This window comes from Lycium barbarum, chromosome 11, assembly GCF_019175385.1.
Source record: "Lycium barbarum isolate Lr01 chromosome 11, ASM1917538v2, whole genome shotgun sequence".
NCBI classification, from domain to species: Eukaryota; Viridiplantae; Streptophyta; class Magnoliopsida; order Solanales; family Solanaceae; genus Lycium; species Lycium barbarum.
The window spans coordinates 74,348,802-74,361,206 of NC_083347.1; the positions used below are offsets into that span (position 1 = coordinate 74,348,802).

Below are 12,405 nucleotides of genomic sequence, written 5' to 3' on the forward strand. Positions count from 1 at the left end.
AGTATGGAAAATGTACTGAGTATGTAAGGCATGAAAGTAACATAAAGGAGACATAAAAGTACATAAGATAAAAAGAATGCAACCTGTATATCTGAACTGCCTCTGAGGGCCAATGATATGCATAAGTACTGTATATATGCGTATATAACGCCTGTTCATACATATATATATATATGCGTATATAATGCCTGTCAAGCCTCTGTGGGCATCCCATCATATCACATCGGCCTTTGTGGGCATAGTCATCATCATATGACCAGCTGATTTGGTGGTAGTGCGTATATAACGCCGTAACCTTCCCCATAAACTATATAGATATAATATAAGTATACGCGTATATAACACCTGTGGGGTCATAGCATATATATATATATATATATATATATATATATATATATATATATATATGTATGTTGCATGAATATGATAAGAGTACATCCTGAATCTGTCGGAGTGACGTAAGGTCGTTACCCTCCGAACCTCGTTATGAGATAGCATTTTCATCAACAACTGACTCTATAAGGCACACTAAATTTGGAGAGGAGCTTGCTAAGAACAACATTACTAGGACATGAATCAACATGGTGGTTAATGCAATGATTAAGGTCAAACAACATGTAGGCATGAATAGGACTCTAGTTGAAACCAAACAAGATTACCATCTAAATCATGGGATTACATTTGAGCAGAAAGGAATAACAAGTTAGGTGGCAATGCTTGTTGACATTTCACACTATACAAAAGGTGTCACTAAATAAGTATATAGCATTTCCTTATATTCAAACTAACTCAATAATCTCCTAAATGAAACAGAGCCTGAATCTCAGATAGATGTAAATACTTCATTCATCAGTACTGGATGGGAATAGGGCCTAATACTCTTCACAATAGTTAGCACAACTAAATCAATGTTTCAACAAGGTTTAAACTAGACAAAGACATATACAAACTACTAACAAATGGATCTTCTCACAACAAACATTTATATCAGTAGTGGTCAAACAATCCAGGTAAATCTCTGTTTGAGCCAACAGACATGAATTTGAAACATAGACATATGAAGATATAGGACTGACCAGAATTAGTCATGAATCATGTTCAAACAAGCTATGAATTAGACAATTCCTAATGAGCACATAATCATCGTATGAAAGAGAACTTATAGGCATGTCATTGATTAGGTAAACTCCCTTTTTAGCTTATACTTGGTTAAAACAGTAGTTAAACCAGGCTAACCTTTTCTACAGCAAATAACAGCCTAGCATATGTGATTCCTAGACTAAACTACATAATCAACTAATGCTAATTAACTTAAACTGGAATAAACTCATAAATCAGCATAAACTACCGACTAAGCAGGAAACCATATTAAGCAAATACATAAAGACCTGCTAATGGATAGGCTAATCTACCAAACATAATCAATATCTAAACTATACTAAAACACATAACTAAATTAAAATAAACTAAATAATCATACAATCACAAGCATATTAAAGAGGAAAAACCTAAAAGGAAGAACATTTACTTTTTTTTGTGCAGCCCTTAGTCGAGAATGGAATTGAAGCCCTTTGCTCCTCCACCGAGACTCAGCCACAAAGAAATAAAAAGTTTAGACTTTAAAACCTAACTAAGTAAAGGCTTCAGCAAAGAATGCTAAATCTCTAGTTAACTTAGGTGCTTTTGCTCTATATTTCGAGACCTGTGTGTATGGAAAAAAAATGAGACTTGTAAGGTGTGTGTAAATGGTAGAAATGGGGTTCTTTATATAGAACCCCCAAAAACCCCAATTCTTAGTTCAATTTCGATGTGGGACTTTCAGATTTTGTGAAGGATTCTTCTTGAATCCTTGTGAATCCGTGTGAACCAATGAAAATCTAAGCTTTTAGATGAACAATGAGACAAATATCCTTAATGTTGTCCTTGTTTTGGACCGAAAACAAATAGAGAGAGAAAGAGGAGTTTTTACCTCTTTGCAGTTGAACCGCGACGATGCAGAGGAGAGAAGGTGAAGGAAATTAATGCCTTTACCTCAAATGGTCGAACATAGATCGGGAAAAGGCGTCTTCGCCTGAAACTTTGCCATCTTTGGCCATGATAACCGAAGAAAGAGACAACGGCGCCAGGGGTTCACTAGAAACTCTTCTCAGCACACAAATAAGGTGCGTTTGGTTTAAGTCTATGAAATAAAAGGGTTGTTGGGCCGGGTCGGTGCAGAAATGAACTGGGCCTGGACAGTTAAAAATGAATAGGAAGGGATAATGGTCAGATATACATGTGCATACATTGTATATATGTGTATACCCCATATACACATGTTTATATATAAAGGGGAAAAATGCAAATTTAATCAAATAGTCAAAATTGAAAGCAATGACAATTAAGCAAACATTTCAATAATAGCCGGATTAAAAAGATAACTAGTCTATTCTTTTTCAAATGTGACCAAAATGCATAAGTTGACTAATTATTGCAATTATAACCTTAATCGTGCAATTGGCCATTTCAAATATAGCCATAATTAACACATAGCAATTAATTTAAATGTAACCACAATTAAGCACATAACCAATTGTAGTTAATTTTGAATCACAAATGTAACTCTAAAATTGAGAGGTAAATTGACTACTTCATTCAATTATTCAATCTTCTTGAATCAACATAGTAAAATATTTGGCAATAATTTAAACAACTAACTGGATAAATGTTTTGAACTGTTTTTTATTTAATTTGAAAAAATACTTTAATATCAATGATAAAGTATGAAAAGTATTTTTAAATGACTTACTATAAATATTTGTAATCATTTTGTCAAATGAAATAGCAAAATATTGTCGAAATAATTTAGTAAAAATCATTTTGGTTTATAAAACACATATTTCACTTCGTTTGAGATCCAAGAACTTTGGGCAATTAAATAAAATTATTGGATGGCGAAAATTTCGAGAGAAGATCATTAGGTTAGAGAGGAAGATCAATCTAGTCAAGGAAAAGATTAAGGAAGCCGATCAAATCTTGGATTTAGTGAGGAGTCCCTCAAAGGGAAACATAGAAGCTGAACATTACAACGAGAATCTCTCAGATGATAAGATCATGGTAAGGAGCTACGCGCCTTTCGGATAAGAAAAGTCTAAAACACCTGAGGAAGAAGATGAAACACCCTAGGAAGAAGCCGAACCATCTGAAGAGGGGAAAAGTAGGCCATTCAAGAAAAAGGCAACAATTGACGCCTCTGTCGTTAAGGATTATGAAATACCTCAAGTGCCAACTAGCGTAGCGTTGCCAACATGGTGGGCAGTCACCTTCAAAGCTCGAGCTTGCCATTTTTGCATCACACCAAAACCTATGTATTGCTCAGCAATATACGAGATAATGAGGTCCATGGGGGCCATCAGTCCTACTAGAAAAGGCTCCCGTTCTGCGGCACAATACACACCCATAAGAGATGCCCATTTCATGGTGACCAACTCGGCCACACCGTCGATGAGTGCCCAAATTTAGGATGAGGATTGTGAGAATGATCGACGAAGGGATAATTCGTCAGCTTTGGGGCTGCTCTCACTACTGGTGCATGATCCACTCATCCCTAGAGATGGTGTCACTCTGGACACACAGATTTGGCACTACGACTTCACTATCTTCAAGGATTCATATGCTAGCATCATTCAAAAATTGGCCTGCACTGGGAAAATGTGTCCCATTGAGACAGCTTGGAAGCCATCGCCCAATAGTCCTAACAGGCAAGGAATCTGTTTATTTCACTCTGGGACACCTAGGCACGACATCGAAGAATGTGAAGCCTTTAAGTTTAAACTGGAGCATTTGGTCCACACAGGGGAGATTTGGGTCGTACTCTTTCGTCGTCGCTAAGGAAGAAGGCCGCCGGCCAAGTGTGTGGTTGTAAGGACAACAGCCTGTCATGACTTCAGGGAGAGGTCATTTTTTGGGTAGATCTAGGTGTCCCTTTTATCTTCAATCAATATGTTATATTTCCATATCCCTATAAAAGAAACTACGTCCGACCTAATGTCCCAAGGGGGATACATAGGAAGCTATCACGCCCCGAACCTGGAGAGGTATGGCCGACACCCGGTGCCTTACTTGGCCCCAAGCATACCACTCTGTAATCTATGAACTCTAAAGGTGATCCTCAACTTAGGCCAATAAAGCCTACCTGCAAATAGAAAATACCAATCTAGGCCGACAAGGCCATTTTCTGAATCATTTGGGAATAACATCTATCTCAATTGAAGGGTAAACACACCCAAAAGCATAAATACATAAAAGTGTAGGCTGATGAGGTCATCATGAACTTCCAAAAATAGTAATACCCAAAATGAACATATGCAAGGGCGGGCAAGGTCACTACACTGGCATATCAAATATATAAGACACATCTACATGCCTCTAGAGATACAAAACTGTGTTGTGGTCGGGACAGGGCCCCAACCTACCCATCAAGTCTATACATACATAAAGGACTCCCAAAATCTAGACTTGGTAACTCCGGATGAAATAGAGCTTACCAATCAAGCTGATATCTAGCTCTGTCTACTGGGGTGTTCTATCCGACTGTCTATTAGAACCTGCAGGCACGAAATGCAGCACCCCCAGCAACATGGTAAACTGAACGTCAAGGAATACTCTGGAACCTGCTTACCTGCTCTAACTGAATACGTAATTTTCTAGTAATAATATAGCTAGCCGGCCATATATATGGCCCGGTGTATCTCTCATCAGCTAATAAGCTGGGCATCAATATCTCTCACTAACCGTAAGGCCAGACATCAATATCTCTCACTGACCATAAGGCTAGGCATCAATATCTCTCACTAACCATAAGGCCAGACATCAATATCTCTCATTGACCATAAGGCCAAGCATTGGAAAAAAAAATATGTATATAGTTCTGTATATCATTTATATAGTAGCAATGTAAAATAGTATTCATATGACCCTTTATCTCTCTATCAACATAGAATGGGTATGGAGTGGATAGCAACTCTCTCAACATGACAAGATAGAACATACGGAAAGTAAAGCATTGACAGATATTAGAACTCTACGATATACGCTTCTCTTATACGATTTGTCTGACTCTCTCATTATGGATTCATGCCAATGAAAGAAGGAATAGCCTTTGCATACCTCTTGTCGTCTAATCAATCTCAACACGAACTCAAACCACAGCACTTCAACCTTATACAAGAAAGAACCCTTGTATTTTGCCCCGAGCTTTCAAGAAACACGCAACTACTGGAAATGGAGAAGGACGTTGCTGCTCTTAATATGTTGCTGCCTCAATTGTTTTCAGGAAAATGCATAGATTAATTCAAATGAAATTTCAAGATAAACCCAACCCGTTTCCTTTAGCCTTGCACTACAAGAAAAACGGCCTTTAAGGAAGGGAAATATGGTCCCTAAAAGTTAAAATCTGGTCCCAAACGACCAATTACGACGGGAAAAAACTGGTTGCCACCCGTCGTAATAGCCTCCGCCGCTAAAGCGCAACAACGATGGGTACAAAAATCTGGTCGTTGATTGTTTTTAGAGACGGGTAGAAAATCTGGTCGCCAGAAAGTTTTCTCATCCCTAATAGACAATTAATATCATGGAAAATATTTTTCTTCCTGGTCGTTAAAACTTTCTGGCGACCAGATTTTACTAGTCCTAAATTGTCTTTTAGAGACGAGCAGCAGTGGTCCCTATCTAAAATAATTATGCTAATTTTAGCATCTGCATTACTGGTCTCTTATTGACTAGAAAATTAATAGTATCAATACATATCAAATTGCTACAGAATTGTAGATATAAATATATATACATATAGAGAGTTATTATTTACAAAATGGTTAACATCCCATATTAGTTTCAATATTTGCTCAACACCTTAATAAAAAAGCTTTGCCAACATCCCGAGCTAGACTATGATATCAAGTTTTGCATTACATTCCTAGCAAAATAATAATGAGCTTGTGCATCTTCTAAACTTGCATCTTGACTTGTAACTTCAATCTTCAAAACCTGTAAGTACAAAATTTTGAAAAGACGATGAATAACTATTAGTATAATAATATATGTAAAATTTACACTAGCAATAGTTAAATAGCTTACCCCAAAAGCAGTCTAAATTTATTAGGTGTTCTCCCAACATTAAACAGCTAAGCTGCGGGAATATAAGCAAAAAATTAAGCCTTCCTTCCCAAATAATTAATGCAGTATGTAAGTTAGGAAAACTGAGATTTTTTCAACCATAACTCTGTAGAAATGCAAGGAAAAACACATCATATCATCTGTGTATCATAAGGTAAACTAACTTACTCCCTTTTGTTGTATTCCATAAATGTGTTCATATACATGGTGGTTGAATTTTTAACTAACTGTACAAAGATTTCCGACTAATTTACAATAATACATCATTCACGTTAAGTCGTCAACAACTTAGTGAAGACTTTGTTGTGATGAATTAACCAAGAACCCAAAATATATTATAAAGAACCACAACTAAAACAATAACTGTGACAAGCATAATGGACAAACATAAGGAACTTCCACGAAAGTTCATAGTTAAACTAGCAAACTCTGTACCTTATAGATTAAACACACGCATATAATATGAGTTCGCTGCCATTCTTCATGTAATATATGTTCCCAACTAAAAAAAATCCATTCACCGTAGATGTTAATTCTTTTAATCTTCTACTAAAGCCTATTGTAAAACAAGGAGAATACCAAACCAAGTGAGACTATGAACTCTTGCACATCAACAAGAGCAGAATGGAAACACATAAGACAAGTTCCATTTCCTCTCTGCAACTAAGTTAACTATTGATAAAGTCAAATTCCATCATTTGTTTAGGCTAAGGGCCACAAAAGTTAAACTGGAAACCCATAAAAAAGCAACAAGAGTTAACAACAATAAGGCTTTTTTCCATCTGGCAGAAAATTGCTCTTTTATCTATTGATAGGAATTTCTGAAAACATCTAATAAGGAAACCATATTGAAAGGAAAGAGATGAACGGCATAGCATGCCAAAATCTAATCATTCAATTACACAATACCATTAAGACTTAAAAGACAACAGGAAATACCATTTGTGAAGTAGCAGTAGAGGAAGTACATCAAATTTTACTCACTGTATACATTGAAGAAGAGGTACTTAATGAAAGAGGGGAGGCTAAAATTCTTCAAAGAAGCCTTCCACTGGACAATGTTCAATAAAAGAATCACCCAACGTACTTTAAATTATCAACTTCAATAGATTAAAAAAAACGGGTATATTGTTACTAACGTGGTCAGCCTACAAAAACAGTGGTCATTCAATTGAAACGGTTGATGTCGTAGGCGGGACTTGTGATTGTTGAGCAGCGAAGAATTCTTTTATTTTCATAATTTATTTCATCTCTTTTTCTAAGGTAGACAAGCGATCATTTAAGGATTTGTTTTCCTCTCGAGTTGAACGTAATGCGTAAAAATTGGAGATTATGCAGAGGAATTCAGGATTACTTGGGCACTTGGAGATTATGCAGAGGAATTCAGGATTACTTGGGAACTTGGAGATTATGCAGAGGAATTCTTTCTGTTTTGTTTCATCTGAGGGAGAAAAGGTCAACAATACCTTGCAAACAAACGCACTAGCTGTTAGCTTTTCTGGCCTAACAGACTTGTTTACAATGCTTAGGTCCACCTGCTTAGCATCTTGGTCAAACAGAGTGCAAGGTCAGTCGAACAAACCAATTATATCACATGTAATAACGTATTCAAAGGCAACTGCAGATAAACGCATAATCCAACTTTATATGACACTTCTCATTTTATATCATCTAAGTGATTGACATACTATTAGAAACTTTGGCACTGTCAATCGTTCCTCCGAAAGGTTTTCAAAAATGAAAGCATAAATTTATATTTGAACACCTTAACCTTTGGTAAGATCGAGTCAGTCCCATGCTTATATCAATGCTTTACAAAACAAGGGAGAGAAAAGAGCTGAGATGAACAAAGCAACAGCAATGGGAACAGTGGAAAGAGATGGACACAAAAGCCTTGAAATAAGACACTTTATCACAAGACTTACCTTAAATCCTCCAGAAGTGTACTTAAGGACGTGATGGGCTGGATCCAAAAGTCGAGTTTTTTGGCCACGAGCTAATGCCTGAACCCTACCAATTGCTTGCATGCAGTGTAGAGTAGCAACTGTCTGCCTTCTTACCAAGTGCCCGCGAATAAGTGCCTAGAGCTTTATAATGCCTTTAAGTGCTAAAAATGCCCGACGAGCCTGAGAAATGCTAACAAGTGCATACAGTTAAATTCCCCTTCAGCAAAATAACGACTCAAGGTCGGTTATTTGCTTGTAATTAGAAGAAACTAATAGCATCGGAGCTTCTTCAGTTTTTAAGTCCAACTAGTAACTCTACCTATAGCCGTTATTGAACGATGCAGACAAGCAAGATATATGGATTAACTACTAGACTTGATATCGGATCCTATTTGAAAATTGATATGCATAAAGGAAACACCCCTCTTATCCGCTGCTCAAAGAAAAGTGAAGGAAAAGAAGTAAGAAAAACAAATACCCCCAGCTAGTGCATGTGAAGCTTGGACCATTATGAGGATGCATTTGTTCAAGTCTCCAATCATTGCTTGATTATTAATGCTCCTAGTATCACATAGAAAGTGGCAACGCAGAAGATCACACAACGACAAAATAAACAAAAGGCTTTACATGTTGTTTACATTTTTAGAAACTTATACATATATGATATGTACATGTCTGCTCAAAAAATATAATTTCTACATGTAAGCTAAGAAAAATCTTAACCAAATGATACTGGAATAGTAATATGCAGTATGATCAACATTACCAAGTAACCCCTAAAAGTTGTTTGCGCTTTGGTTGCAGCTTGCTCTAGCCTTTTTAACTCGGCATCATCAGCTGAAATCGCTACCTTTGTAACTTGTGACTCTACATCTTGTGTCACAGAGGATAAATCAGCACTATCACATGATATGACAGTGCTTGTACCCTTCTCCAGTTCTGTGTTCTCAGACCCCCTATCGAAATTCTAAATTGGTGGATTAAGGGCAAGATCCTCCAAGGATGCCTTTGCAGCAGACCCTTTCTCACCAGTGACTTCCTACACGTGGAACACAAATTAAGATAGTAAATTGTTCAAAAACATTTTTTTTTTTTAAAAAATCAGAAACAATTCTAAATCAAAATTACAGAGTACAAAGAAAAAGGAAACTGTTGGAGTAAAAAGTATTCCAAGAGAAACCATATAGCATAAATTGTTTGATCTAAGTAGGGGGGAAATTTAGGAAAATCTTATTTTGCAACTGATTTAATACTTCTTGTTCTTTAACTCTAATCAAGTTGATGTTCCTATATGATAATTAAAAATATCATGAAAAAATCAATGAGTTCATAAGTATGAGAGAGGAGAGTGTTGCAGTCATCAGGTAAGATGATTATTTAGCAAGTCATGAAAGCTAATTGCCAAAAGGTCAAATCAAATACAAGTAACGCACTTATCATAAAAAGATCTAAAACTTATAATTATAAAAGCACGGCCAGATAGTAATTGTCATTCATTCAAGATTCATTAGTAAAATGGAAAACAACAGGAGCAGGAAGGAGAGAGAATATATTGTCTGACAACCAGCCCGATAACAATATCTAAGATCAGAAAATACTGAAAATTTCAGCACTAATATAGAATAAGAGCTTCTCACACCTTTGGCAAGTTAGACTGGGATGATTTTTTCCCAAAAAGCACAGTTTTGATCCATTTTCCTGGAGACTTCCCCATGCTAAAAGCCTGATGCTGGGAATTACGGGACACTAACTCAATCCTGCATTAGCTAAACAGACAAAAAGAGAAGAATGCTTTTAGAACTAAGTTAAATATGTGGTAGTGAGCACATATGAATATTAACGGCAAAGTTTATTTCCTATAACACTGTATAAAAGATGACTATCCATAGGAACCAAACTCTTGTGTACAAGAATCAGCAGCTCAGGGATAATTAAGCAGCAGCTGTAAAAGGTGACCATCTTTTTCTCTAAGTCATGAAACTACAAAAATCATGTACTTTAAGATTTACATGTTGCGAATTCACTGTTGTCAGAGGCACGCTTGAGCCCTGAAGCGAGGCTCAAAACTTGTGGGTGCTTCGCCTCACTTAACCGAATGACATATACCGGGATGATGACTTGCTGGAGACCTTAGATACTTGTGCAGGTACCACGGAAAAAAAGTAGCCAGTAACATTTTTTTGTGCACTATAGGAAAATTCTAGCAGCTAAGCTCTAATGACTTTGAGGTATTCTCATGTCTGTAGACAATATTAAACACCATCATCCCAATTAGAGATGAATAGAGAGAGAAGGCACAAAAATTAAATTTTCAAGAAAAAAGAAAATTCAATATGACAATGAATTTCCACATGTTTTAAGTTAATACACGAGCTACAAACATTAAAAAACAAAATTTGAAGTTCCAATAATAACTACTACTACTAACATTGTCTCAGTTCCAAACAAGTTGAAGTAATTCACTAAAACAGAAATATGTAACTCAAAATGTGTATGCTAGAAATTACCTAAGTCACTGAAATTCAGCAAGATCTACACTAAAACCACAAGAAAGAGGGAAAATCATGTACAATTGAAGACATGCAGAACAATAAAAGGTTGTCAGATTAATGTGGTACAGACCTTGAGTAAGTACCTGAAAATTGGAGGGGTTTATGACAGAAAAACTAGCATAGCTCAGCTGCAAGAGAAATTCAAATTAGGAATTGAAGAGAAATATAAAGAAAGCAGGTGGTAGTAGTTTTTCAAATATAAGGAAGAGTAAAAAAGAGAAATAATGGTCAAAAACACATTAAAATTGTCATTTTTTTGCGAGTTTCACGCTCCAACTATTAGTTGTTCTCTTTTTATAGCTGAACTATTATTATTTATGTATTAAAACACACCTAATTGATAATTCATGTAGGAAAAGGGAACAGTTCATAGTTGGCCTAGTCAGCTTTGAGGTATATTTTAATACATAAATATTGATAGTTCAGGTAGTAAAAGAGAACAACTAATAGTTGGGGTCAGGGCGGATGCACTTAAAGAATGGGTTCAATCAAACCCCTAACTTTCGACGTGTAGCATAAATTTAAATGTAAATATTTATTAAAATTGCAATAAATAAACATGAAGCCATAACTTAAAAAATATAACGTGTTCAATCAAAAATATTAAAAGGTTAGAATCCATAAAATTTAAACTCTTCTCTTATTGGTGCACAAAACTCGCGAAAAAGTAATAATTGACGTTTATTTTTACCAATGACTCAGAAAAAGATTGATTGAGATGAAAGTTTTCAGTAAGGCCCATACAGTGAAACGGAGTGAAGAAAAATGGACCCCTCCACGGCTTCTTCTCTTCTCTTCTACTGCTCAAAGCAGTAGAGTGCATTTTTGCAGTGTATAATAAAATCGTCTGTGACTGAGTGGTTAGAAGGAGTTTGCATACATTGATTAGCATAACGAGCATTCTTGTGGAAAGATTCCATCTTAAGGAGAAATATTTACGAAACGTGATTTTAGAATTCGATCTTGTGATTTTAGAAGGAGTTTGCATAAGTTGATTAGAATATAATTTCGTCCCAATAAGTATACTTATAGAGACGGGATTATTAACGCATCCCTAAATGTTGGTCTTAGATCAGTCTTTTTCTTGTAGTGTTGGGGTCCACTCTGTAAGTGTATCAATTATGAAATATATTTATCTATAGATACCAACCAGATCATCTATACTATATTATATTAAAAGCAGGAATTCCAAAACTTAAAAATTAAATTATCTAAATATCCTTATTTCTAAATGAATTAAAATACCCCATTTAACTTAAATAAAAATAACTAACCCTGCAAACAGACACCACGCTTCAGACCTGTTAACTTTATTTCCCGAAAAGTTGCTCTCGGCAAAGAGTTATACACCATTTCACCGTAAGAAAGTGTCTTCACTGGTTGAATATATTATTTGATAGTCTAATATCCTCCATCATGCTAATCCTTATCAACTTTTTGGAGTGCTAATATATATTTTGAAGGGTTATATCTAAATAATAAATTATATTTTTGTACCATGTGTCTTGAAGTGATTTTATATTTATCTTCTTTCTTCACTTCTTTTTCATATAGTCATCGGCGCTGTTACTATTTGGCCCATCTATTTTTCCAGAACAATTCTCAGGAAGATCTTTTTTCGGCAAAATCGATTTGTAAGATCTCTTTCGTTTACTTATTAGAATATATATGTTCTTATCCGTTGAAATGTCTTATGACTAACTGGTTAGTAATTATTGATCTTGGTATATTTATTTTGGGGGTATTACATAATA

General features: G+C 35.6%; 1 long non-coding RNA gene across 13 annotated transcripts; it reads right to left on the reverse strand.

Moving 5' to 3' along the window:
* Nucleotides 1-5,771: 5,771 nt before the first annotated feature.
* LOC132617609 (uncharacterized) lies at nucleotides 5,772-11,648 on the reverse strand. Of its 13 annotated transcripts, none has more exons than XR_009573792.1 (8): nucleotides 11,396-11,648; nucleotides 10,735-10,779; nucleotides 9,739-9,865; nucleotides 8,866-9,138; nucleotides 8,079-8,279; nucleotides 7,620-7,699; nucleotides 6,115-6,166; nucleotides 5,772-6,024 (listed from the first exon to the last, which is right to left on the reverse strand). It is a non-coding gene; the product is annotated as an uncharacterized LOC132617609 (long non-coding RNA). The 13 variants fall into 13 exon arrangements; XR_009573799.1 differs by having other exon boundaries at nucleotides 10,722-10,779; XR_009573797.1 differs by adding an exon at nucleotides 8,578-8,660 and having other exon boundaries at nucleotides 10,735-11,648.
* Nucleotides 11,649-12,405: the final 757 nt, after the last annotated feature.